This window comes from Colobus angolensis, unplaced genomic scaffold, assembly GCF_000951035.1.
Source record: "Colobus angolensis palliatus isolate OR3802 unplaced genomic scaffold, Cang.pa_1.0 Scaffold166, whole genome shotgun sequence".
NCBI classification, from domain to species: domain Eukaryota; kingdom Metazoa; phylum Chordata; class Mammalia; order Primates; family Cercopithecidae; genus Colobus; species Colobus angolensis.
In genome coordinates, this window is record NW_012114777.1 from 2,225,480 (window position 1) to 2,252,990 (window position 27,511).

A 27,511-nucleotide genomic window follows, 5' to 3' on the forward strand; every position below is an offset into this window, starting at 1 on the left:
AAAGTATCGCTCCCACCCTTACAACAAGGAAAAGGGTAAATAAACAGTATATTAACAACTTTTCTTAATCCCATGAGAACACTAAGGATGGACAACAACCAACCAAGATGCATCTGGGGTCAGAAAGGTATCTACAGGGAACAACAGAACCCAGCATTGCAAACACTCCATGTACGCTGTTAAGAAGATTCAGGTAAATTTTATATATATATATATTGCTATAGGCTAAATGTGGGCTATCAAAAAGGGAGAAGTCCCTGTAGATGCAGAATAAAAGAGTTCACACTCTGGTCAGATTTCTCTCCATGAACCCTATTAGGCATTCAGGAAAGTTTGATAAAAATCCTGAGAAAGCATCCTTGATGGAGCTGGCAGGGAGAGGGGAAGAGTAGCCGTCCTAAATGTGTACACACCTAATAGAGATTCAAATTACATAAAGCGAACACTAATAGAACTGAAAGGAGAGGTAGGCAAATCCCCAGCTGGACTTGGAGGCTTCAACACTCCTCTCTCAGTAATTAATAGAGTTAAGCAGGCAAAGAATAAGTAAGGATATAGATGACTTGAACAACACTAACTGCCAATTTGATTTAACTGACCTTTATGGGGCATTCCACCCAATAGCAGCAGAATAGACATTCTCAAGTGCACTGGGACCATTCACCATAATAAACCATGTCCTGTGGCATAAACCAAATCTTGACATATTTAAAATAATAGAAATCATACAAAGCATGTTCTCAGATCATAATGGGATTAAACTCTAAATCAGTAACAGAAAGATATAAGAAAAATTCCTAAGAATTTGAAAATTAAGCAGTACACTTGTAAATAACCCATGGATCAATGAGGAAGTATCAAAATAAACTTTAAAATATTCTGAATTAAATGAAAATTAACAATGAACATACATCATAAAAATTCATGGGCACAGCTAAAGCAGCATTAGAGAAAAGTGGTAAGAGAAAAGTAGCATTGATGATTACATTTTAAAAAGAAGAAAACTCTTGAACCATTAACCTAAGCTTTTACCATAGGAAACCAGAGGAAAGAAAGATCAATTTCAATCCAAAGCAAGCAGAAGAAAGGCAATAATACTTTTAGAGCAGAAATCAATGAAATTGAAAATATAAAGATATGTATTTTTAAATCCATGAAACTAAAGCTGGTTCTTAGATCAATAAAATTGATAAACTCTAATCAGACTAAGCAAGAAAAAAGAAAAAACACAAATTACTAATATTGGGGATGAAGAAAAGAACATCAATATTAACTCCATAGACATTAAAAGAATAATAATGGGATACTAGGAACAACTCTCTCCTCATAAATTTGACAATGCAGATAAAATCAATCAATTCCTGAAAGACATAAACTACCAAAATGCTCATTAAAAATGTTTTAAGACAAATAAATGGAGAGAGATACCATGTTCATGGAATGGGAGACACAGTATAATTAGGATCTCAATTTTTCCCAAACTCATCTACAGATCTACACAATCCCAATCAAATCTCAGGATAATTTTTTGTATATGTTAACAAATTGATTATAAACTTTATATGAAAGGCAAAATGTCTAGAATAGTCAAGCCAATATTTCAAAATAACAAAGTTGAAAGATTGATATTACACAATTTTATAACATACCATTAATCTACAGTAATCCAAACTATGTGGTATTGGTAAAACCATAGACACACAGAGCTATAAAACAGAACAATGAGCCCCAAAATAGATGTGCACAAATATAGTCAATCAATTTTTGACAAAGGTAAAGTAGCAATTCAATTAAGAAATGGAAGGCTTTTCAACAAAAAGAAACCCTACGGTGGCTCAAGCCTGTAATCCCAGCACTTTGGGAGGCCGAGACGGGCGGATCACGAGGTCAGGAGATCGAGACCATCCTGGCTAACACGGTGAAACCTCGTCTCTACTAAAAATACAAAAACTAGCCGGGCGAGGTGGCGGGCGCCTGTAGTCCCAGCTACTCGGGAGGCTGAGGCAGGAGAATGGCATAAATCCGGGAGGCGGAGCTTGTAGTGAGCTGAGATCCGGCCACTGCAATCCAGCCTGGGCGACAGAGCGAGACTCCACCTCAAAAGAAAAAAAAAAGAAACCCAAATGCACAAACATAAACCTTGACACTTACCTCACCTCATGTACAAACACTAACAATAAAGATTATAGACTAAATATAAAACATAAAACTATGAAACTTTTAGAAGAAAATGTAATAGAAGAACCTGTATTATCTTTATTTTTGCAAATGCACCGTGTGATCTATAAATGAAATGCACCAAAGTGTAATCCATAAAAGAAATGCACCCAAAGTGTGAGCCATAAAAGAAAAAAGTTGATAAACTGGACTTTACCAAAATTTAAAACTTTTGCTCTGTGAAAGAGAATGTTATGGGAATGAGACGGCAAGCCACAGACTGGAAGGTAACATTTATAAGCCACGTACTCGATTAAAAAAAAAATAACAACTAACTTCCAAAATACATAATGAATTTTTAAACTAGAACAATAAGAAAACAAACAACTTGATAAAAGATAGCAAAAGATCTGAGTAGACACTTCAAAAAAGAATAATGATAGCAAGTAAGCCATGGAATACATGAGGAGGGAACAACACCGAGTCAGGTACAGCCTTGGCCTTGGTGAGATCATAACTTTTAGATGCTGAAAATCAACAAAAACAAATATTTTAATTCCATATAGCATTATGGAAATCAAGATAAGGGAAAAATTAATTCAGTCTGAGGGAGTTCAAAAAGGATTTACACGGGAGAAGACTTTTAAGTTGATTGGTCTTTAATTTCTCAGTATAAAAATGCTTATCTTCTCTGTGCTCCATTGCTTTATTTTATACCTGACCATCACGAAGTCAACCTCGAAGTCTTCTTCATTCTGCCAGCTGACTTCCTCTCCTTTCACCTTTTTCCTTTCCTCTATCCCCAGAGTCACTGTCATCATCTCCGGCCTGCAGGGATGCAGCAGGCTCCTAATAGGATTACTGCCTCTCAACCTTTATGCTGTTGCCCACATGACCCTTCTAAAATGCATGCAAATTATTCACTTACCTGCTTCACAAATGTTTATCAAATGCCTACTGCATATCTGTAGTGGTCCCTCAGCTTGGCTAAGATATTTCGATAAAAATAATAAATGTTTCTGGAAGGATGAAAGGAAGGAGGATAGTAAAGAAGGGAAGGGGCTGAGGAGAAAAGAGAGAAGGGAGGAGTGTAAAATGTAGAGATATGAGGGGAGGATGTAGAAAAGTTTGTGGAATAGTTCTCAGAGTGACATATGGAGAACACCTGTGGGATGCAAGTAGCTGACACTGTTGTTAGGGTCAGAATGAGACACACACAGAGAAAGAAACAATGATATTAGACCCAGTCAATTAATTATCACAAAAGATGAGCTGGAGAATCTAGATGCTTATTTGAAAATTAAGCTTAAGTACCAAGACAACATCACAAACCAGAGTAGGGGTGGTAAGTAAGACTTGGTTCATTTTTTTGTAATTGCAAATTTACTCTTGAGACATAGTAGGAGCTTGGATCTATTCATAGAAGATCTGCCAATAAGACTTTAAGTCTAACTTTAATGTTTTAATTCAATGGATTCCTCAATCAATTTGCATTGATACCATCATTGGCATCATTCATTCATACTACTCATTAGCAAGTCTGTTGTGATCTGTGTTAAGTAACTCTTCAGTATTTGAGAGCAAAGTGAATTTCTTTTGCTACACAAGAAAGCCTAGTGAGAAATAAATAGCTACAAAAAAAATACCTATTTGGGGTTCAGGTGCGGTGGCTCACACCTGTAATCCCAGCACTTTGGGAGGCCAAGGCGGGTGGAATACTTGAGGTCAGGAGTTCGAGACCAGCCTGGTCAACATGGTGAAACCCTGTTTGTACTAAAAATGCAAAAAATTAGCCAAGCGTGGTGGCGGGTGCCCATAATCCCAGCTGCTCGGGAGGCTGAGGCAGGAGAATCATTTGAACCAGGAGGCGGAGGTTGCAGTGAGCCAAGATTGCACAACTGCACTTCAGCCTGGGTGACAGAGTGAGACTTCATCTCAAAGAAAAAAAAAAAAAGAATACCTATTTTTGTATGACTATACCTGCTCACACTAGAAAAATGTCTCCCAAGTTCCTTTTGCCACATTGACGCCTCTAAGCTATAACAACACAGGAGATACATAGGGAATGAGTTACCTCTCAAATAAAGTCGGTGTTTTACTTCTCTAAAATAAAATTCATTAGAGCTATCAACATTGCATATTCATTTTCCTTGATGAAGACTTGGATACAGCAGCTGCATATCCATCCAATTTATGCTAATTCACGTAAAGGTATATTCACACACCACTCCATGCAGCTGTGCCTTTACAGATAATCTCTGACTGATGAATGGTCAACAAATGCTGAAATATGTGCTGCTATTGATGGTCATTATAAAGTACCTCTGACTCATGAATCTTTTCAACTATCTAATCTAAGATGATTTAGTTCATGTGAACCAGTATTTAATTCAAATAGAAGGGTTTATAATCCATGTGTTGACATCAAGAGATAGCTCATTATGCATATAATTATAATAACATTGTGTTTAAACATCACTGCACAAAAAGAATGAGTATAATTAAGGTCTTCTAGGAGAGCTTGTTATTCTAGTTCTGCTAGAGGAAGAAACTCTTCTATAAATCTCTAAATTTTCCAGCTTTCATTGAAAAGGAAATATTATTATATTCAAATATGTAATTTTATTACAATGCGATATTAGTGGGAATAACACAGAAGATTAAAAAAAGGGTAAAACTGATAGTCTTCTGACAATATTCCATTATGCCAGCCACAGTGCACTGTTTCTTATAATCCATTCTGTACTATTGCTGCACTCCAAGAAACCAAAGTAGAGCTGTATTATTACCTAGGCAACAAAAATAGACTTCAACAATTTCTCACCGAGAATGCAGAGAATAAATACTCTACCTCAAGCTAGTTGTGCTTTTGGCATTTACAGATAAGGATGCAAAGCTGAAACACACTCCCTCAATCTTTACAAAAAGCTGATTAATAAACTTCAGCTATTTAAAAATCAATCATTTTCAGGCTACAGATTACTTCTTGATGATCAACAGCCCAGCACAAAAGCCACAAATGGATACCAGTGTGAAAATGTGAGAGATGGCCTGTTTTGGGGCAAAACAATACCCCTCTTGCTAAAACTTGAGAACATTAGGCCTGAAAGAAATTTTGAGAAGTCTTGCATGTCGGCACTGGCATACAGCAGTCACTCACTCAATGTAGGATGAGCGAGTGAATGAATAGGTGGAATGTTGTCATGCTCCTGACATTGGACAGAGTTGCAGTTAAACCATCTGAGAAAAAATAGCCTGCTTTATTTTAAAGTTTCTAAGGTAGATATTCCAAATATTGTTTGGTAATTCAAATCAGTTTTTATTGTGAGGATTTTTTTCTACTAGTAAACTCTGGTATTTTATGACTCCATACCAATCAATCTCTGGTTCCATGATGTCTAGCTCCTCCTGCCATATTTAAGTCCTCTTCCTCTTGTGTATTTTTTTCTGGGAACACAAAGAACAGGTTCTCACTATCATTCATATTTCCCTAGTCCTCAGATAAATCCACTTAACTATGCCACACCTCACCAACAAGATGCCAAAAAGTAAACATTGCTACTGATAGGAGTGTCTTGGATTATTCTTTGGGGAACACCAAGGTAGCTGAGGCCATGGTGACAACCAACAGTGGGAAGCAAGAGAGGACATATAAGTGGGGCCATTTTTGTCTATGCAGATCCAGAACTGTTAGAGATGGAAGAGTTCCAAAAGGTTTTTCCATCTCTGGTTTTTACGTTGCAAATGAGGAAATGGAGGTCAAAAGAAGTTGGGTTAATTTTCTGAGGTCATACGACTAGTTAATGTCGAGCTAAGACTAGAAACCATGTGGTCTAGTTCTGATGGTCAGCTCAGGGGTCTCTCTTCCACCACAGTACGAAGACAGGTTTTGGTTTTATTTTGCAAGGAGAACACATGATAGAATGATAGAAGAAGCCCTCTGCTGGGTGGCGTCAGGAGATCTGTTTTAGTAAGAATAGTTATTACAGAAAACACTGTTCAAAATATGATAGGCATTGTACTAAATGTCTGACGTTCAGTAACCCTTTTAACCTTCATAACAGCTCTGTGAATTAGGTGATATCACCATTTTCATTTTACAGACAGGGAGAGTCTGGCACAGAGTTTAAGCTGTCAGCCCAGGATCACACAACAGTTGGTATAGCTGGTCTTCGAAGCTCACTCAACTAGGTTATTTAACGTATCTCAGCTATTACTTCACGAAGACGATGAGAAGATTAAACTATATGACTGTCCACTTCTACAATTAAGTGTAAAGAATAACATTCTCTGCTTCGTAGCAATTTTCCTAGAAGGCTTCTAATGCTTCTTACTGCTTTGTCCATTTGTATCCACACAAGCACAAGAATGTGAGCAACCTTAGAAAAACCAGAGGGCAATGCAGAAATTGCTGACAGTGGCTTCTCTTCCTGAGAAATCACCACTATTAAAGGGGTTTGTTTCAATCCTTAATAATATAAATTTTGGAGCACCTCCACAGGGCACTGAGGTGTCCTTAAGTGAGCCAAGGCTGGTCCTGGCAGGACATTGATCCTTGGCTGCCTAAACAGCTCTGGCCAGTGGGATTTGAGGAAAGGAAACTGGAGTTGAGCAGGGAAGGTGTGGACATCACACTTAAAAACAAAAACAAAAACAAAAAAACACAGCTTTCAAGAGATAAAGAGCAACCATGACAAATGCCAAACAAATTGGAAACATCTCGAAGTCCACAATAGCCATGCTATAAAATCAAATCCTCTGGGAAAGAAGCAATGTGACATTTATAACTTCAGAACAATGACATCTCCTTAGTTGGTGTTAGTGAAGGCTGCCTACAAGGAATGACAAAGAGAACATGTTTCCTCTGCCAGGGCTCACAGGCCTGCTCATTCTGTGACACACAGCTAACTCAAATTGGGGAACTAACTGTCAAAGCCCCCAGGAGATCTGTGTAGGGGTCAGCTCTATGAAGAGATTAAAAGGTGCGCACAAGATCCTCTTCCTGATATTCTTAAGTGCTGCCACACCCAGGTTCTTCCCCAAAACTCAGCTGTGCCTGAGATGTCCCCTGGCTGGGAGCCCAGTACTTAACTGTGTTATTAGGAGTCCCTAGAGTCAAGTTGTCTTATAGTCAAGAAATGGTCAGGTGCGGTGGCTCACGCCTGTAATCCCAGCACTTTGGGAGGCAGAGGTGGGCAGATCACTTGAGGTCAGGAGTTTGAGACCAGCCTGGCCAACATGGTGAAACCCTGTTTCTACTAAAAATACAAAAATTAGCCAGCTATGGTGGCACGCACCTGTAATCCCAGCTACTTGAGAGGCTGAGGTGGGAGAATCGCTTGAACCCGGGAGGCGGAGGTTGCAGTGAGCTTATGCTACTACACTCCAGCCTGGGCAACAGAGCAAGACTCTGTCTGAAAAAAAAAAAAAGAAGGATAGACCACTCACATTTAACACTTCTGCTTGTGTTTATCTGAAAATTACTAGGCAAATTATATGGGGTACTTTTGTGATTTGGCTGTGCACAAATTTGCCTCGTAGTCATTTGCTGGAGACAGATGTTGGTGTGTAGAAGGGAATGAGCCAGGGAGTAAGATAACTGATCAACACTTCCACAGCTCACCCTATCACCATCATCCTGGGCACATGATTCTCATGCAATCATTAGTTCATTATGTATGTATGAGGAAAAAAAATTAGCTATCTTGTGGGAGAAATGTTAATAGACGTAAAAAGTATTCCAAAGTGTACCATGAGGAATCTGAACAAGAAACACATGATTCTCAACAGAAATAAGGTCGAAGTTAGAAGCCTGTCCACATTTGAGAAACTAGACATTTACAAAGGTCTAGAGGAACAATGTCTTGTGAATGTCTGGTGCCTACTATAAATAAAATGAAGTGCTTTTAGAAATAATGACTTTGTTCTGTGCTTCCAAAGACCTGACATTCAGATTTAACTGGAAAGCTTTCCTATATATGCACACACACACACACACACACACACACCCCAGTGCCCAGCCATGTGAGTAGGATTCGCTAGTACACAATGGAGTGGAGCACTCTACCTTTCAACATGTCTCTGGAGGCGGCAGCTGGGGACGGTGCACAGGATGCCAGGTTAGCAGAGCAAACTCCATTGGTGAACTCTTTCAGTGACAAATGGATCAAATCCATATTGCAGTGCTCAGCCCCAAACCTGGATGCTGTATTTATAGAATACATACTTCTCAACACCTTGAAAAATGGATGCAATGTAAGTTCCACATGCCAGAGATAAATATTAGTGATTGTGCACAAATTGTTCTTTCACTCTGACCATATAGATCTGCACTTTGTCACAGGCCACCTGTGTATCTGTGATTTATTTCAGTAGGTAACTTAGAAAGAGGATGTGTGCTTATCTCAAGCTTTAGAAGAGAGTCTCAACTCCCTATCTGCCAAATAGCGGAAAAAGTGTCATATTTTTATGGATATTAAGATTTTCATTCTATAGAGTACAAAGTGACCATTATGTGACTTAACGTATTTCCTCTAACAACAATAACTAGTCTGATGGGTCTTATATCCCAAATATCTAAATGTGCACTTTCCCTAGAACTTCATGCATCACTCACATAATGGATACATGATTATTTTATTTATTTACTATTTATTTTAAGTATTATTGCACACTGATATGGTCTTCTTTATAAATGACTCAAAAGCAGATCACTTCTTTACAAACAAAACCTAAAATAGAGCATAATCAAGCTCAGTGCATTTTATTTTTATTCTGACAGTGCTTGTGCTTTTTGGTGCCTCTATTTCCATGACACTGACCTAGCCATTAAGAAAGCTCAAATTCTGAATGGATGCAATTTTTTTTGTGGAACTAACATCTGACATAATTCTGGACATGTAGTAAAGTGCCTAAATAAGGCTTCTTCTTGAATGACCAAGCATAAATCTTGATTATTTCAGCAGGAATGTTCAATTACAAAACCGGGCGTTTAAAAACTTAGTCAACATTCATTTGTCAAGTGGCTGCATCTCTTAACCAGGGCATCAGGTCTTTGGAAGCTGAAACTTATATTATTCTTATATTACTCATAATCTGCCCAAATGGACTCCATAGCAACCAGAATATTGGATATAAAACTGCTTTCTGTCAAAGCCAATTTCTATTGAACCTTTCAGTTACAAAACCTAAGCTTCTCATTAAAATATCTTTGAAACCTCTTTAAGCATTAGGTGAAATTTTGGTTCTAAATCTCTACTTATTCACAGTGGCACAACATTCCCTGAGTTTCCTGACAGATCTCACATGGATGATGATAAGGTTCAAAATACTACCTTTGGGTATACTCTGAGCCAAATTCAGTAGCATCTTATTACCTCTTATTTTGAATTATACCATTTAACATTATAGTGTGTGTACATGTGTAAAATTCTGAAATCTACTAGTAAAATTCCTTTCTTTCAGTGGCAGCTGAAAGTCAGGTTGTCTCTGTCACATCTCCTTTGATTGTCTTCTCATGTGGGGAGGAACTTGAGATTCCCTAATGAGATTGTAGCGAGCAACCTGAGACAAACAGGCAATGATATGGGATCGTTGACTGAGACAGTCATCCTGTGACACACACCGCTCCGTGAGATGTTTCTGGTGTTGCCAAATCAGTCCCTTCTTAAGGCTCCTGAATGACAAACCATCCCTGAATTGTCTCTAAGTAGTGCAGGATTATCCTGTCAACTGGGAGAGAGTAGTGACAGTTACTACTTCAACCACCCGATAAGTAGGATTGAAAGAAGTCAAAGCCCCAGGCCTTCCCATCTTTACCTATGTACCATCCAACACATTACAACAAAGAGCCATTCAGTCATGGATGAAGGGTAGTAGGAATTAACCTAACATCACAGGGTGGTTGCTGTATTTCTTTTTATGATGGAAATGTTCAATTAGACATTCATCAAGCACTGTTAAATGCCTTATAAGAAGCACTTCGTGAAGCCCCGAACACTCCAAAATACAGAAGATGTAGTCCCCATCCTTTTCCTTTAGTCGAAGCAACATCCTTTAGTTCTTTGTGAGGCGTTCAATGCAGGATGCAGAAAAAACAGTTTTACTCTTCTTTTAGGTAGAGTCAAGGTCCATTTAAACAATTGCTTTTACTCTAAATAGAAATTGACCTACAAAAGCCAGATCGCTTGACATCTTAGGATGATTTATGCGAGAAATCTAGAAGATATTTTTTTAGCGTCCCCATTGTTTAGAAAAAAAAAAATCTGCCATGAAACATGAAACTTGTCATTAAACTAAGCATTTGCATTCTTAATTGGTGGTACTGCCTACAAGCCAAGTATGCTTGGGAAACGCTATTGTGTCTATCCTTATAATTGACCTACATGAGTTCAACAATTTTTTTTTTTACAATGTGCCTGGCACTGTGCTAGGCAGTGGGGTTTCAGAGATGAAGAAAACACTGTCAGAATAAAAATCAGCTCCTCCATAAGGAGACCAGAAAAGATGCTGGAGGAAGGGTGGAGAATAGAGGACAATACAATCAAAGGCATAAAGCATGAAACAGTGTCATGTGTTCTAAAGCTATACATTCTTTCAGAAACAGAATGCTAAAGAAATATTTTTAAAATAAACTATGTATATTTTTGTATTGATGTCGCATGAAGTGCAAGACAATGGAGGAAGGGGAGTATTTGGAAAGTAGGTTAAAGACGTAGGTAAGAATAAGTTCATATCAACAATAATAACAAAAACAACAAATGTTGAAGGAAGCCCATGTGCCATGCTGGGAACGGACCTTAGTGTGCGTGCAGTACCCATCCAATTGTCAGCACAATGCTGGAAAGATGGCCTGCCAAGGGGACTCTTAAGTGCAAATGTGTCTATCAGCTGAGTTTTTGTGCGGGAGATCAGGGGTAGGACAGCTCCCACGGTGAGCATTTGCAGTAATTCTACGCTCCAGGACAAACGAGGTTAGGAAGTGAGAGTTCCCTGTAACACAAATAACAACAATACTCACTCCAGCTACAAAATTTGTGTGCAAGCAACACTGACATTTTTCCCTGCTACCATGATGAGCAAGCATGTTCTACAGTCAGAGGAAAAGAAGAGAACACTATCACATGGAACGCTGAAACGAAACCAAATCAGCCAACCAATAGAAACTCAAGGGGTCACGTGTCTAGCTCTCCTTCCCAAGATAAATTAAACCTTGAGCATTTCCCGTAAATCACTGATAACCTAACAAAAGCCATTTTACTCCCAGCTTTTCCATTGCAGACATCTGAAAATGTGTCATGGTCTTTGTGGATATGATAATCATGCAAGAACATTTCTTTTTTGTCTGTATGAACAGACAGACTGTAAACTTCATAAATTTGGTAATGTCGTGCATGTGTTTTTTAAATACCTGTGCTGTTTTCAATTTGGCTAGACACCTCATACTTACGCACAAGTTTGTTTCTTTTTCTAAATGCTTTTCACTCTGTCTTTGTTTTATACTATAAGAAAGGGGGAATTTTAGAAAATTATACATACGTATTTATATGCATATGGATGTGTATATGCATATATTTTATTAATTTTGAAAGGATGTAGAAGAAAATATAACATCTTTTACCAATTTGGAGCTGGGGAACAATTGGATGGATGGGGCAAGAGTAGGTGCAAGATTTTTCACAATGGATGGGTTTTTGAATCATTAAGATATATAACCTACTTAAAAATAAAGCATGATGATCTCCATTTCAGAGATGAGAAAACTGAGGCAGAGAAAAGGTAAGTAGCTTCCTAAGGCCTGTATCCTGTAAGTGAAGGAAACCGGGAAATTTTTTTTTTTTTTTTTTTTTTGAGAGAGAGTCTTGCTCTGTCGACCAGGCTGGAGCGTAGGGGCATGATCCTGGCTTACTGCAGCCACCTACCCCCAACCTCGTTTCAAGTGATTCTCATGCCTCAGCCTCGCAAGTAGCTAGGATTACAGGAATGCGGCACCACGCCCAGCTAAGTTTTGTATTTTCAGTAGAGACAAGGTTTCACCATGTTGGCCAGGCTGGTCTCAAACTCCTGACCTCAAGTGATCTGCTTGCCTCGGCCAGGGAAGAATTTCAATGACAGAACACATCTCTCAGAAAGACCCCTGTGGAGGAATGCGTTGGAAAGCCTGGCAGTGGGGCAAGGAGGACAGCCGGGAAGCAGTGGCCACAGCGCAGGTGATGGACGATGGGGATCTGGACTTGGGAGGCACAGATGGAGAACAGGGAGTGTAGCTCGGGGATACTGGAAGGAGACATAAACTGGGCTTATGACCAGGCTGTCAGGCGAAGGTGAGGAAAAATGCAGGGCAATGCCTGGGTCTGTGGCTGACGGTGTAGGATGACAGGCTGCCCAACAAAGGCAGGGAAAACAAAGCAAAAGACAACTTGTGGGAGGAAGGGTGAAGGGATTCATCCTGGAAATGTGTTTTAGGTGCTAAGAACATACGGACAAAGAACCAAGTCCCTTTAGGCAACTCTCCAGAGGTACAAGGCTCAAAATAAAGGCCAGAGAGACCCAAGGTGGTCAACAGGTAAAATGACACAGTGACCTCCGAAGACCTGCGCTGTCCGTGTTGTAGGTGAGCCCCCAGAGGCCCTGAGTGGCGAGAAGCTTTCCAAAAGTCTACGTCTAAGTGCTAGATGTGCGGTTCAAGCACCAGCTTGCCTGTCCCCAAGTCTCATCTCTTCCCTTCTCTCCATTCTGTCTCCCACCAGATGCTGTAACAGATGATGGCAAGAACACATTTTCTATCAAACGCCTCACCATTAAATACAATGTCAGCATTATCACCTCACAAATATTTCTTAGAAATGCATTTTTATTTTCTTGATTGTAGGTACTGAAAATCTTCACTATTTCCTGAGCTCTTCTTCACAGTACAGTGTATACGTGTAAGTATTTTGACCCGTTTTCTGCCCTTATCTGTAGAAATCAATATAACCTAGGAAGTAAGTATATTGGCTATTCCCAGGAAATTTTAATTTCCAGAAGGTACGTAATAATCTGATACCAAAAATACCACGGGAGAGTTGGCAGGAAATTATCAGATAACACTGACAGGAAGCAGAAAGTTCCATGTTAAAGAAGAAGGCAGGGGGAGAGACTTTGACCTTCTGAGGTTGGACAGGCAGACTAGGAGCCACGCAGCTCGCCCCTTGCCAAGTTTCAAGCTCCCGCGCGTGTGTCCGGAAAGTCAGAGGAAAACTTTATTCTGGAAACTCAAACTGTGGGGCCTAAGTGCTCCGTCTTCAGTTTGCGGACTGAAATGTTTCGGTAGAGCCCATCATCACGGTCGTTATGCCTTCCAGGTTAAAATGAGTATAATCAATAATCAGAGAAGGTGATGAATGCAGCATATGTCTCATGAATATCTGCATTAATTTCCTATTGGTGCTGTAACAAACTACCACAAATTTAGGGACTTAAAGCCCTAGAATTTACTTTGCTTACAGTTCTGTAGGTCAGTTGTCTGATACAGGTCTCACTGGGCTAAAATCAAGCAGCAGGGCTATGTTCCTTCTGCAGGCTTTGGGGAGAATCTGTCTTTTTGTCCTTGTCTGCTGTCCTGGGCCACCGCATTCCTTGGCTCATGGCCCCATGCTTCCATCTCCACAGCATGCCTGTGACTTCCCATTCCTGCCTCTCTCTTGCACTTTTAGGATCATTATGATGACAACACATCCCTACATAATCCAGGATAATCTCCCTGATCCAAAGTCAGTTGAGTCACAACCTTATTTTCATCTGCATCACGGAGTCCCCTTTGCTTTATAAGCTAATGTGTTCACAGGTTCCAGGCATTAGGATATGAATACATTTGGGGGGCCTGTTATTCTGCCCATCACACTCTCTTACAAACTTGACTAGCTCATCATGCACAATCCAAAAGTGATGTGTTTAGAACATGCTGTGAACTTTTGGTTGAAGTACATAAAGAATATGAATATGAATACAAATTTGAAGGAGGAAGGAGAACTATTGCCTGTTTTGTTGGACTATGAAAGAATTAAGTTATTTTAATAACTCAAGATATATGCAACATTATAAAATGGCAAATTAATAAAAGTTAAGCTAGGCTCAAGAAGTGTTAGCAAATTCTGTTATTCTTACAAGAATCAATGTTGTTTAGGAGCAGAGTAGAAATTCCTTGCACACGATGACTCCTTTCTAGTTGGGATTTCTTGTCTACACAAATATCCTTATTTAAAGTTCTGCACTTAGATTCTGAATAGGAGATATTTCTACTGTGGCTTTACAACTTTCAATTTTGATTTAATTAATGAAAGAGTTTAATACCATTTTCTTTGAAATCATAAAGTACAGTTAGATGGAACATGGGGGAAAATGAAGTCTTTCTGCACACTACTGTGTTTCTGACAAGAAGAGAGAGAGCACTGTCCTGATCCAGGTGTCCATGCTGTCATGATTGTTTTGTGGAAGGGCCAACCTGATGCCCCTCCATAATCCAGGATAAGATGCTGGGTCCTTGCCCACCTGCTACTATGTTGGAAGTGAGAGGTAAAAACACACAGGGCCTGGAGAAAACATTGAGTTGATGCCCCTCTGTAACCCTGAACTGATGACTTTCATATTGGGTTTGGCATTTACTGTTCAGATTCAATCTCTGAAAAGGGATGAAACCACTGATGGGTATTATTGCCATTTTACCTGCCCTTCCCACCTTCCTCCCTGTAGCATTCAGTGGCAACAGCCTGGTTAGAAACCACCACTGGCAGAAAGACGTAAAGAACTACGAGCCACCCAGCACAGAGGTAAGGGAAATAAGATAGACAAGTTTTCTAATGTTTCAAACTACATATGAAGACACTCACAAATGGCTAAGAACTGTTGAATATGAAATATGAAAACATTGAATCATGTCAATATTTTAAAGAGCACATGTTAAAAACACGATTGCTTACTCTTTCAGAATTTAGTATGCAACGTGTCTAGAAAGAATAAAAATTGGACCAGAAAGTATTTTTAAAAGAACACGATTTGAAACAAATAAACCTATCAATTTCTGAAATGTTCATCAAGACGTGATCTATCAAATGTGAAGTGGATTTTCCATAGGCCTGCAGTTTGCTAGGACTATTCCACACAACTGTGGTTAATCAGTTAACAGGACACAGACAGGCTGGTAGATTCAGAATATTCAATATATACACTTGGAGTGAATTGCCATACCTGCATTTGTAAAATAAAGGCAGACAGTCCTGGAGTTTCTTGCTCATAATGCAGGGAGAGAGTCTGCCCAGCAAGGAGAAGCTGAGCAGGAGATTTGAAACATCTCTAAAAGTGTAAGGATGAACTGATAGAATTTTTACCACAGTTTTGATAGAAGAGGATACATTGGATAGGCTTCAGAACTAAAAACAACAAGAGAATGAAAAACTAAAACAAACAGATGAAATGAGGCAGGGGAAGTAGACATCTGTTTTTTCCAAGGTGAAGATCAAAACCATTCATTTTAATGAGAGTGACATTTCTAGAGTGACTTACCCGATACTCAGAGCACAGGAACAGAGAAAAGGCACAGAAGTGGAAACATAGGATGCATTTAAAAATTATTATAAGGTAATAATCCTTCAGCCTCTCATGTAGTTTAGAATGAAACAAAACAGGATGAAGGATACGACAGATGATATTGGATTCACTCATCTCGTGCTCACCAATTTAAAATATTCATTCTGTCCTCTCTGTCTTTGATGAAAAACACCACTACACACAAACCAAAAACAGCAAGGGAAGTGGAAACGACGCTTCTGTTCAGGGTCCCACTTGTTCAGAAATGAAGAAAAAGGAAATGTTTGGCCAATAGAAGAGTTCCAGATTCAGAGTGGATGATAAATAAATATTTCACTGGACTATCATTTAGAACAACAGAAATTCTGTATTCTTCTTCTCTTCTTAAACAATGATTATTGTTTTTAAAGATTCTAAGAGTTTCCCAGTTTTCATAGTTGTATTTTATTCTACCATAAAATCATCTCCCAAAAGTACCTATATTTCTCTCTGTATTCTTCTTCTCTTCTTAAACCAAGATTATTATTTTTAAAGATTCTAAGAGTTTCCCAGTTTTCATGGTTGTATTTTACTCTACCATAAAACCATCTTCCAAAGTACCTATATTTCTCATAATGAAATGACCAATTTATTACCTGATTTGATCCATCGGCTTCATTTTACAGTTAGTCACTCCTTGAAATTCTTGCTTTAAGTAGTTTTCTGGATATCACACTTGCCCAGTTGTCCTACTTCCCTGGTCACTCCTCTGGGCTTCTATGCTGGTTCAGCCCCATCTCTCTGGTCTCAAAATGTTAAGAGTCCCCAAAGCTCAATCATTGGGCCTCTTTTCTTTTCAATCAGTGTTCATTCCCTTGGGGATCACATCCACTTGTATGACTCTGACACCCATCTGTTTGCTGGTGACTCCCAAAAGTGTATGTCTAATCTGGACACTGTACTAGTTAGTGCAACACTAATTTCTGTCTCAGATAAACTACCGAATTTCAGTGGTTATATGCAGATAAACTACTGAATCTCAGTGGTTATATGCAACAAAAATTTATGTTTTGTTTCCTAAGTCTATCACAATCATTCCTTGTTGGCAGGTGGGTTTGCACCTGGTTATTTGGGGACCCCGGCTCTTTTCATCCTACGGCTCTTCCTTCTCTTTCAGCAGTCCTCCAAGGATGGGGAAAGAGCCTGGAGCATCATGCTCATGAGGTCTTCACAGCTGAGCCTGGATGTGACACATAACACTTGTGCTCACTTTCTGCTGGCTAGAGCTCAGTCACAAACCCAGACTCACTTCAAGGAGGCCAGGACACACAGCTTCGCTGAATCTCATGAAAGAAGTGTAACAAACACCTCAGTCTTAGTATACCCAAATACAGAACTTACAATATACCTCTCCAAAAAACTCATCCTTTCCAGAGTCTTCCTCTTCACATTAAGTAACTACTCAATTCTGCCATTTGCTTAAGCCATGGCATCATCCCAATTCAACTGTCTTCCTTCCACTTCCCACATCCACTCCAGTAAGAAATCTGCTGATGCCACCTTCAGAATATATCCAGAATCAGGTCACTTTCCACCACTTTTGCTCCTTCCATCCTGGTCTAAGTTTCCATCCTCTCTCCCTTGAAAGCTTTAAAAGTCTTGTCTTCTTGAAGTCTGTTCTAAACACTTAGCCCAAATGAGTCTTTTAAAATCTAAATCTGATCATGAATCTGCTCAAAAGTCTCCAATGGTTTCATATATCATTCAAAGCAAAAGACAATCTGTGCTCTAGTCCACCATATGGTACTGGGTTTGGTCCCATCCTTATCTCCTGCTCTTTACCCACTGCTCACTCCAGACACATTGACCTTCTTGCTGCCCTTGAACATGCGGTGTGATTCGTCGGAGATCCCCCTGCCTACATATTCCCACATATCACATAGTTCACTACCATCATGTTCTCAGGGAGATTTAAATCGTTCCACCAGCATACCCAAATCTCCTCGTGCCACTCTCTGCTATATTTTTTATTCAGAGTACATATCATCATCATACATACTATGTGCTTTTCTATTAAGATGTTTCATTCTATTTCCTTCCATTAGAATGTGAGTTCCATAAAGGCAGACACTTTTGTCTATTGTTTGTTTTTGCTGCTGTATCCACAGTGCTAGGATACTGTACGACACATAGTAGCTGCTTCACACATATTTTTTAAATGAACAGATAAAATATTTCCCTCTAAAGACTCAGGAGAGACGACTGGTCCCCTTCCAACCAGACCGTCTCCTTGTGCTCCGTTAGCAGAAGGATGGTGCTGGAACTTCTGTCCAGTTATCCCTCAGGATTAGCGGACTCACTGTGCATCATGACAAAAGAAAAGAAGATACCTTCTATGATCAAATATAATAGATACAGTTGAATTGAGCAATTTTTTATTGCTGATTTAATATTTATTGGGCCACAGTTTGGGACACCCCAGTATCATTACTTCCTCCCTCCCCACCTCATTTGCAAGAGAGAGGCAGCCAGATCCACAGGCCTCACTACGTGTATGTTTCCCTGCTCCCATTAATCTTGTTCAGAGTAATGCTAAAGTCATTTCTGATGACATCACCCTTGACCCTGAGCAGCAAAGATACACATGGAGCAAAGGTAGAAAGTATCTGGATTCATTTTATTTGTAGGCAAGTGGTTACTTTTTCTCAGGATATGTAAGCCATTGACATCCTATTTTCCCATAAACCTCCTTGACCTTCAAATACCATATTTCATGAATTTTCAGATGAAGAGATGAAGATTTTAAGTCATTGAGATTTTTGAAACCCCTCTTCGCTGACATTGATTATGACACCAAAAATTGTCAATGATTAGAATTGACTGAGAGTTTTGTGGATTACTTTCAGTTGGTGGCATTTTTTGAAATATGTTTCATGATACATTGCAAGTTTAGCATTGCCAAAACTTTATATGAACTATTCAGGCATAAATATCTTATTTGCTGGTACACATGATTAATGTTTTATAACACTGAGAAAATTCAAAATATATAATTGTCATGAATACTAATGGTGCATAATATGTATGAAGGTCATTACGTGGTCAAAGATCTTAAAATAGCTGGCATTTTGATTAGCCCTGGTTCCTCTTTTGTCTCCCTTTACATAAATTCATTAACACACCTCTAACATGTCATTAGTCTCACACTGAGAGACTCACCAATCAGCATTCTAATCTCCAATAAAGACCAGTTGAGTTAACTTTGTCTCTGCATTCAAAAAGGAACTATTGGGAGGAACAAGCGTACTGAATTTTCATTGTCCCATGTTCTATGGGACCTGCCCATTCTACTTCCTAGGGCTGCCCATTCTCCTTCCTTTCTGCCACTGGGCCATAATTTTGTAGATTTTGCCTTTTGATAAGAAATGACCACCTTGCCTCCGAGCGGATTCAAAGGATGTATCCTGAACACAGGGTCTGCAGGACATGGAGAGGGAGGGTGAGGCAGCAAATGAGCTTTCAGGAATTTCAAAGCAAAGCATACAACTTTTTGGTATAAAAACTGGCACTTATTTTCAACCTGAGCTCTGCTGAATGTGTGTTTGTGTGTTTGTGTGAACTTTTGTTAGGAGGAATCAGAATAAAACATAAAATAAGAAAACAATTGGTAATGGTACATGGGTTTGATTTGACTCGATCTTATTCTCTTGGTCTCCTTCCCCCTGTAAACTTAAAACGTGTGGAAAATCACCATGTTGTCCTTTCTCCTTTCTTGCTGTCCAGCCATCTCAGGGCTAGTCCCGTGGGCATTCATTTTGCCCATATGCACTACCCTCAACGTAAAAAAAAAGTTCCTAAAGATTTTCTGAAAACCAGCAAGCTCAGGATGTTGAGTTTGCAGCTGTGGAGAATACCCAGGTAGACTATTCCCAGCTCTGTCCTCAAGGTGCTTTTATTTTACTTTTTGGGAGATCTGTCAGTCAAACAGGTACGTGAGTTTGCTAGAGGCTGGACCTCTGAACTTATAGGAGTTGTTTCTACTCAGGAGTCATCTCGCCCCCAAAACAGCAAGAGCTGACAGCATCCTGCCCACTAGGAGAATGGACGAGGGTCAGGCAAAGAGAGACAGAGAAAGAGGGGATGGGTCTCAATGCCTATAGAATGCAGGAAAGTTGCTGTGGGGAGGTGGGGGCAAGGCAACCTGTGTGCTGGGCCAGGCCAGCGGTGCTCGGAGTAACCCCTATAGGGCTGGTCTGGGGCTGTGGTCTGCTGAGAAGAGAAGGTAGAGGTCTTAATGTGGGTCACAGATAATGGCAAAGGAGCCTCCTGAAGCAGTTGTGTGCATGTGTGCCAGAGGTGTGTGTGCAAATATTTTTATAACTGCTTCCACGCTAGCATATGCACGCAGGCATTAACGAGCAGAGCACTTCTAAGTATGTTTTCCCATTCTATTTTAAAAAGCACATACGATCATTATTGGTACTAATTAACATTGTTTATATAATATTTATTGATTTATATTTTATTTATTTATTTATTTTTGAGACGGAGTCTTGTTCTGTTGCCCAGGCTGGAGTGCAGTGACGCGATCTCGGCTCACTGCAACCTCCGCCTCCTGAGTTCAACTGATTCTCCTGCCTCAGCCTCCCAAGTACCTGGGATTACAGGCACCTGCCATCATGTCTGGCTAATTTTTGTATTTTTGTAGAGACAGGGTTTCATCATGTTGGCCAGTCTGGTCTTGAACTCCTGAATTCAGGTGATCAGCCCACCTTGGCCTCCCAGAGTGCTAGGATTACAGGTGTGAGCCACCATGCCCATTCTAATATTTATAATTATTTAAAATAATGCAAATTATGTAACATGTTTATCTGAGCTATGGAACCAAAAGACACAGAGTCCATAGGAATAAATTGGGAATATTTAGAAGTCTACATTGAAGTGAAATTCTATATGGAACCATGCAGCTCACCTACAAAACTGGAGCTGCCCCTTTTGCCATTTACTTGCTTCTGTATTTTCTCTCTCTCAGGCCACAAGGGCCTCATCCTCTCTTTCTGTAGCCCTTACTTAAATGCGATCTACTTTAATAGAAGGATCTGAAGGTCACTCACACTTAAAAGCAAGTAGCTAATAATAAGTAAAAGCCTTCTCTTTCCAGGGTTATCTCCATGTTAACAGAGATCAGAGCCTTAAGTTTAAAGAATTAAGCTTCAGATGTCCCAGCAGGTATGTGTATGTAATGGGAGGGCAGTGGATTTATTTTAGGGAGAGAGACATTCTACCGTCACTGAAATTACAACATAAAGAATTTTGCCTCGTGACAGGCAAGGCCAGGACTAGAAATGATGTGAACTCTGACCCTTCTCCGCATGGTGACATTAATAAAAAATGTAAAGCATTTTACAATATTATATATTTGTATAATATGTATTTCATAACACTTTAGGCTATTATATTTTTAAAATTATGCCCCATGTATACATTTGGGGATACATACTGTTAAATTCATATATTCTGTAGAATTCAGCTAAGAATAACAATTTCATATATGCATATATAATACAGTTTTTTTAATTAGAAAAAAGAACCTAGTATAGATTTTAGACATTTCTAACCTAGTAGTTTAAATATTAAAAGGGTAGTTCAATTTCACACAGTAATACCCTAAATTGTACTACTGAGACCACAAAACTGAATATGCTTTCTGTGTGCCTACCTTGTTTTCGAGGAGGGACTTTCAATTGTAGTGGAAAGAACAGGGATTTTGGAACTCTGGCTTTAAAAATAATAATCATTAACAATAATATCATTTATTCAATGACTAGTATGTACCACCCTTTGAGTAAAGCACTTAGATACACTGTCTTATTTAATCCTCACAACACTTTTATAAAGAAGATATTATTACTTGATTTTGCAAATGAAGAAGTTGTGGTCTTAAGAATTTAAGAAACAGTTCATTCAGTTACAAGTTATGCAGGAGATAGTAACATTTAGGTCTATTTCATGCCAAAGATCCATAGGCTTCACCATTAACTCACTTATTTTAAAGGACACTTACTGCTGCTCCTCTGCACAGTGCTGGACAGTGCTAGATGCCAAGGACACAGAGACAAATAAGATGTGGGTTGTATCCTTGAAACCCTTACAGCCTCTTGGAGGCACTTGGTGTGTACTCTAGGGACCAGAGTAGACTGTGATGAACATCATGAGAAGAATATGAACCAGGTTCTCCAGGAGTGGAGAGGAAAAGAGTCACAGTCAGACATGGAGTTAGGTTAGGAAAGGCTTCCTGGAGAATGTGGTGATCATCACAGGTGATCACCTGTGATGAAAGACAGGTGGAATTATTTAAACAAGGGTGACCAATAGATAAAGGTGAGATCATGAATATACTTCTATCTAAAGCCTTGAAATAATATGGCACCACCAGCTCTTCTGCAAATCAAAGGCCCATGGTGGTAGCAAGCAGAGATTGCAGAAAATGCACCGGCCAGATTGTGAAAGAATTGATCAAAAACACAGGAAGCACCACAGGATTTTAAAGAGGAGCTGACAGAAATGCACTCATTTTTAAGACATCAGATACTTAACTTTGCTAAGCAGAGTTTTGTCACCTGTGAAGTGGAGAAAAGGATTTAGTGATGATTGTATGTGCAGTAAGTGGCCACAGGTGGCACCTCCCTGGAGGAACTGCTCATTGACCAGCGGGGAGGTACCAGGTACTTCTAAACACCGTCCAAGTATTAACTTATCCAATCCCCACGGCAACATTGGGAAGTGGTACTACTATTTGTCAACATCTAACAAAGGCAGACAACTTATCTAGGACTGGACAGCCAGCAGCGGTAGTGGGAGGTTTTGAGCGCTGCTCATCCTGCCCTTTTCTGCCTTTTCAGGTAGTGGCTGTAAAGGACCCATCACTGCCCAGCCCAGCAGGTGCTCAAAGACTCTAGTTCCCTTTGGGACCTCAGAGAGAAGCAGGGAATTACGACAGTCACTGTGATGGAAGGAGGGGACCAACCAATCTCATTACACAGAAAAATGCTATGAACACATTTGAATAAGTCTAAACCTGCATTCCCCCCCTGCCCTCCCGGGGAAAAATGTCTGCGAGTGAAATAAATGTGTCTGTAGAAGCAGAAAGGAGAGCTTCCGGTTGTATTACACCTGCATGGTACCTATGTACCATGTATAGAAAGATGGCTGCTGCTCCTGTGCCTGGCCATGTGTTGTGAAGGATGAAACCCCTAGCCCACATTCAGAGCCACAATGGGAAGCACTGCCTGTGCAGGTCCAGGTGCTGGCAATACTCAATCGAAGAGACAACCACCAAAGTTGAAGCCCAGAACACAGGTGTGACCTGGATGGAAGAAGCCATCACACCTACTCAACAATCACCTATGTGTCCAGAAAGCACCCTTGTCTTTCCATTAAATCTCCAGTATGCTTTGAAAAACTCCACCCACTAAAATACACCAGATGTAGCCTTCAAACTTTTATGTGTGAATTTTATTAATGGAATTTCATTGATTTATTTATTCAGCAAATATTTAATGAATTCCAGTTATACCAGAGACACTGTGATAAGGGCTAGAAACAGAGAAATGTAACGGTTCCTATTCTTAAGAAGCTCATACTAGTGCACATATTAGGTTGAGCCACAAGAAATTGCCCTTTTTACAGGCAAAACAGTCAAACATTGGCCATTTTGTGTGGTTCAACCTAATATAACAACAACAAAAATGAAATATAATGCATATTCATAGGGAATTACAGAAACAGAGTGAGGCACGTAAATACCTCTGAGAGGGTAAGGAAGGTTCTGCCAGGAACTGTGTTTTGTGAAATTACAACACCCTGCCTAACTCTGGCCTTTAGACTCACTCTAGACCTTGTCCTTGCCAAAATCTGCAGATGGCAACCAATCTGAAATCTTAGGCCCACGATTCCACTAAATTACCCCCACCTCTTTTTCTTCTAGCTCATACCTAGAGACCACCAATTCTAACCCTCCTGATCCACTGATCCTACTCCCTCCTCACTGTCTCTTGCCTTTTCTCCCCTCCTTTCCAGCTTATATGGCAAATTACACGACAACCAATTTAAACGCTCCTTGCATACACAATCATGCATTCTCACTTGAAAACACCACATCTTAAATAAACTCAACTTTCTGCCTAGTTCAGGCCTGCACTCATGAGCTGAATATGGCTGGAGTAAAAATACAACCACGCCAATTGTCTCATTTCATGACTACATCCTATGCTTTCAGACAATCACGCACACTTCCTTTGTGCACTAATTCCCTACTTTCCTAGACAATTCTCTACATTCCTACATCATTTCTTTTCTTTGCTCAAATCAGTAGCACCTCCCCATATCCTGACTCTTATCCAATAATCTCATGAAAAGAAGTGATCAGAGAAGAACTATCCCTAGCATCATGTCAACTTTCCTACCACATCACTACCTGAGTCTACATGTGATGCTATGCAGCCAGGACCACAGATGAACTAGCCTTGCATGTATCTCTAGCTAGTCCCTTTCTCTGTGCTCTAGATCTCATTCCTTCTTCAGTATCAACTTCATGGATTACTTCCACCAACTATTATTTTTCCCATCTTAAACCAACAGACAAACAGAATCTTATCTTGCCTTTTTTTGATGTTCAGGTTGGCATCAAAATTGTTTTATAGGGCCATTTGTACCTGATGTTTACAAGTCATTCTTCATCTCATGTTCTCTCTTACTCACATGTCTTCAGACTTTTTCATCATTCCCTTTAAACTGCAACATGACTTAGGGCAACATGACCCCAAGTTTTTGCTCAAAAGATACAGATGCCATTTCACAGTATTCAAATTGGAAGTTCCCTACAACCCCTTCATACTCATCTTTCTGTTTTTGTAGCATGTATTGCCTTGTAACATAAAATGTGTGTGTGTATACTTTACTCATTTATTTTGCTTAATATTTGTCTCTTCTGCTAGAATTTAAGCTCTGTGAGGGCAGGGATGTTTGCTTTGTTCATTGACATATCCCAAGTGCTTTGAAATGTATGACACAGAGTTGACATTCAATAAACCTTTGTGGATTAAAAGACTACTTGTGCCAAAAAGAGAATAAAATACTTAGGAATAATAGCTAACCAGGGAGGTGAAATATCTCTACAATGAGAATTACAAAATACTGCTCAAAAAAATCAGAGATGACACAAACAAATGGAAAAACATGTAATGCTCATGAATAGAAGGAATCAATCTTGTTTAAATGGCCATCCTGCCTGAAGAAACTTACAGATTCCATGCTATTCCCGTCAAACAACCAATGATACTCTTCATAGAATTAGAAAAAAACTTTTAAAATTCATATGAAACCAAAAAAGAGCCAGAATAGCCAAGGCAATTCTAAGCAAAAAGAACAAAGCTGGAGACAATCATATTACCTGACTTCGACATATACGACAAGGTTACAGTAACCAAAGCAGCATGGTATTGGTACAAAAATAGACACATAGACCAATGGAACAGAATAGAGAGCTCAGAAATAAAGCCACAGACCTACAACCATCTGATCTTCAACAAAGTAAACAAAAACAAGTAATGTGGAAAGGTAAATGGTCCTGGAATAACTGGCTAGCCATATGCCGAAGATTGAAACTGAACCCCTTCCTTGTACCATATACAAAAATCAACTCAAGGTGGATTAAAAACTTAAATGTATAACACAGAACCATAAAAACCCTAGAAAATAACTTAGAAAACACTATTCTGGACATAGGATATGGCAAAGATTTCATGACAAAATTGCCAAAAGCAATTGCAACAAAAACAAAACATGACAAATGGGACCTAATTAAAATAATGAGCTTCTGCACAGCAAAAGAAACTGTCAACAGAGTAAACGGAAAACCTACAGAATAGAGAAAATATTTGCAAACTATGCATCCAGCAAAGGTCTAATATTCAGAATCTATAAGAAACTTAAAGTAATCAACAAGCAAAAAACAACCTCCTTAAAAAGTGGTCAAAGGCAGAACAGACACTTTTCAGAAGAAGACATACACACCAGCAACAAACACTTAAAAATCCTCAACGTCACTGATCTTTAGAGCAATGCAAATCAAAACCACCATGGGATACCATCTCACACTAGTCAGAATGGCCATTAAAAAGCCAAAAAATAACAGATGCTGGCAAGGCTGCAGAGAAAAGGGAACGCTTACACACTGCCAGTGAGGAGTTCAGCCATTGTGGAGAGCAGTTTGGTGATTTTGAAAGACCTTAAAACAGATTTACCATTCAACCCAGCAATCTCCATTACTGGGCATATTTCCAAAGGAATATAAATCATTCTACCATAAAGACACATGCACATGTATGTTCATTGTATTGCTATTCACAATAGCAAAGACATGAAATCAGTGCCCATCAACAGTGGACTAAATAAAGAAAATGTACATAGACACCATGGAATACCATACAGCCATAAAAAAAGAGGGAGATCATGTCCTCTGAAGCAACACGGATGGGGCTGGAGGCCATTATCCTATGCAAACCAATGCAGGAACAGAAAACCAAATACTGTATGTTGTCTGTTGTAAGCGGGAGCTAAACATGAACACAAGAAAGGGAATGACAGACATTGGGGCCTACTTGAGGGTGCAGGGTGGGAAGAGGGTGAGAATGAAAAAACTACCCATCAGGTACTATGTTCATTACCTGATGAAATAATCTGTACACCCAAACCCATGACACACAATTTACCTATACCGCAAACCTGCACATGTACCCTTGAATAAAAATACAAACGTTTTTTTAAAAGGCAAAATTCATTTTTTAAAAAAAGAGTATTTCCAAAAACTTTTAGCGGTATTATTAGTTTTTCTCATCTTGCAGAAGATGCTTATTAATTCAACACATTGAGTTGAAATAATGTTCTAAATAACTAAAACAGACCACATCTTCCTCTCATCATGTTATCTAGTGTTATCTAGATGATGCTATATCTCTTTATCATAATTTATTTATTCCTAAGAAAAAGAGATTCCTTCAATATACATTATTCCTATTTTACAATGACTGAATAAGTTCCACTTCTAAGCTTCCTCCAATTCTATTTTTAAACCTACTCATAAATATCTCTATAAATAATGTAGGATACAATCGATGTTAGTCAACAGATTTTTAAAAATCAGGAAGGTTCGTTACTTGCCTTAAATCAGACATGTAGGTGGTGATTTGTTCTGGAATTCCATAGGACAACTGGGACACGGATAGTTGTTATAGAAGCTTTCACAGCAGACACTATAACGTATAGCATGAAACTTCAAATACAATGAAAAGTGATTATGTACATATTCACTGAGCGCCAAATCAGAAGACGAGGTGCTGTTCCTTTGTGAAAGTCTGCTTTATATTTTATGGACTGTTACTATATTCTGGATACCAGTTTCATCCCATTGTTAACAATTTTCTCAGAGACTTGTTTATGCAGAAAGTTTACGGAAACATGTTGTTGATGTAATCTTCCTATGGGTGAACCTTACATGCTCGCCCAGGGGGCATGTCACAGGATTTTGCCTCCCTGAACACTTATAAGGCATACATCTCTTTTCCCATCTTTCATTTCTTAAGAACTTTTTAACTTTGATCAAAGTTTAAACTTATTTTTAAAAATGAAATAGTATCAAGAGACTCACAATGGGGAAAAAAAACACAAGCCCACACTCCAGTCTTTTCTAGTTTGGATGCCCAATCCCACATCCCAAGCACTTTTAATCCTTTTTAGGCGTTTCTTCAGTTAC